Genomic DNA, 2,398 nt, shown 5'->3' with positions numbered 1-2,398 from the left:
AATAATAATAGTAACATCGATAGGAATGAGAACCCAGGTTCGAAATTTCCCCAAGACACCTGACGAAGGCTGGAGGGTATATCAGCCGAAACGTTGTGTTAACAACAAACAAGATGAGGACGAATATCCGTCAAATGTAGATAATGTAAATAATGTTATAATGTGAATATTTAATATTTAGTAGACATTCCCCTTGCATTTTTCAATACAAGGACCCTATTAGGCATGTTAATGATCGGATGATGAATTTTCTCTTGAAGAATTTCTTGCCAAGTTTCATCCAGTAATCTCAAAAGATCTGGCTTTGAAGATACTTTCTTGTTCTTTTTATGAAGTGCCCCAGAGGTGTTCAATAGGGTTCATATCTGGTGACTGGCTTGGCCATGGAAGCTTTTTAATGCCAGGAGCCCCATCTTCCATAAATAAAGAGTCTTCTTTAATCATTTCACCACTGGAGAAGATTGAAAGGAATCCTTTCTACAATATGGACACACATCTATCTGAGTTTATGTTTCCCTCACACTCCACCAGCTTTGATTGACTATTGCTCTCCAGACCATCACAGAATAGCTGCCATGTTTCATTGTTGGTTGCAATCTTTTCACGTCAAACTCTTAATCACAGTCTCCAGGCCCACACTCAACCACTGTTAGAAAATACAGCAAATCTGGACTCATTGGAGAATTTGACAATGTCCCAAAATGCTAGTGACCTCTCCACCATCTCACTGGCCCAATCTTTTCTCCACTTGATATTGGCTGGTCAAAGAAATGGCTTCCTTCTTGCTGCTCTGCCATAGTAACCAAGTTTGTGGAGATACCTGACAGCTGTTCTGGGACTGACATCAACGTGCTCTGCTATGTCAGAGGCCTTGCAACAAGAATTATCCTACACACTTCTCTTAACAAAGAGAAAGGTCCTGTCAGAGAGCCCTGGTCAACCTGGGCAAGGTGATGTAGACTCCTTCCTGTCTCTGGTGAATTGCGCAGTCACTCTAGAAAGTGGGATCCCAAGGTTTTCTGCAATTTTATGCTATGTCCACCTTCAGATTGACTGACAATATGGCCTCTTTGAAATTCAGACAGTTCCAAGGCTTCTTTTGTACATGGCTTGATTAAACAGCCACATATAGAACCTGAAACATAAAAGCGTCAATTAATGAAAAATATAAACCACTGCAACTTAGAATAAACATAAAACAATGTTTTATTGAATGTCTATTTATTTCTGTCATGTGTGTGTGTGTGTGTGTGTGTGTGTATAGGGTTGGCAAGAAAGTAATTTCGGTTTTTTAGTGTGAAATAAAAGTTTTTTTTTTTTTCATACAAAGAATGAACTTTAATCAATTGTATATTTTCCATTTTGTTCGATGACCTTTTGCCATCTTTCTGGCAACTTCACAATTCTACACTCACAAAACTTCTAGTCCTTATCAGCCAAAACTGAAGCAAGTGCAATTTCAGGTCATCATCATTATTGTAAGTTTTACCATTCAAAGAATTTTGCAAACTTCAAAATCTGATAGTGCAAGGTCAGGACTATATGGTGGATGTGTCCCAACCAAGCTCCAATAATTTTTCACGAGTTAATAAAGACATGTGTGGTCTAATGCTGTCATGGTGAAACACAATTCCTTTATGATTTGCAATTCTGGTTGTTTTACTTTCATTGCTTCCTCCAGTTTCATTAGTTGATGACAGTAAACATCTGAATTGTTTGCTTGGTTCCTTGGAAGCACCTCAAAATACACAACACCTTTGTAATCCCACCATGATGTTTCTTTGATACCATTCAGCTTTCAGTGTGGTTTGTGCTGGTTCATTACACTTGGACCATAATCGATTTTGATTGATGTTATTGTAGACAATCCATTTTTTATCACCAGTGATAATTAATTTCAAAAAAGGTCGATTTCATTACGTTTGAGAGGCATATCGCAAATATTGATTCACTGTGTTAAATGAATCTCTTTCAATTCATGTGGAACCCAAATATTGTGGTTTTTAACGAGTCCAAGGCATTTTAAGTGATTTTCAATTGTTGTGTGTGATATATTTAACCTCTCTGAAATCTCTCACACAGTTATATGACAATCAAATTAAATTATGGCTTTGATTTGGTCATCATCAACTTCAGTAGGTCGACCAGAATGTTGGTCATCTTTGAGCGTAAAATCTCCAGAACAGAATTTTTAAAACCATTTCTGACATGTGCATTCTCTTAAGCAATCAAGACCATAAACTTCACATATCTCTTTGTGAGCCTCAGCAGCTTTCTTGCCATTACGGAAATAAAAAAGCAAAATGTAGAGAAAATGTTTGTTTTTGCACTCCGTGTTAAAATTGACACTGAACTAACAGCTGTAAACTAAATTATGCACAATTTGTTTTTATAGTCA

General features: G+C 37.0%; 1 protein-coding gene across 6 annotated transcripts in view; it reads right to left on the bottom strand.

Annotated features, from left to right (window-relative positions):
* Nucleotides 1–2,398, bottom strand: part of LOC106874397 (phosphonopyruvate decarboxylase) — a 186,893-nt gene that overhangs the window by 71,516 nt on the left and 112,979 nt on the right. The window lies entirely within an intron of this gene.

The sequence above is a fragment of the Octopus bimaculoides genome, chromosome 11 (genome assembly GCF_001194135.2).
Source record: "Octopus bimaculoides isolate UCB-OBI-ISO-001 chromosome 11, ASM119413v2, whole genome shotgun sequence".
NCBI classification, from domain to species: domain Eukaryota; kingdom Metazoa; phylum Mollusca; class Cephalopoda; order Octopoda; family Octopodidae; genus Octopus; species Octopus bimaculoides.
Note: the sequence above shows the minus strand (reverse complement) of the source record. Positions and strands in the feature narration are given on the sequence as shown.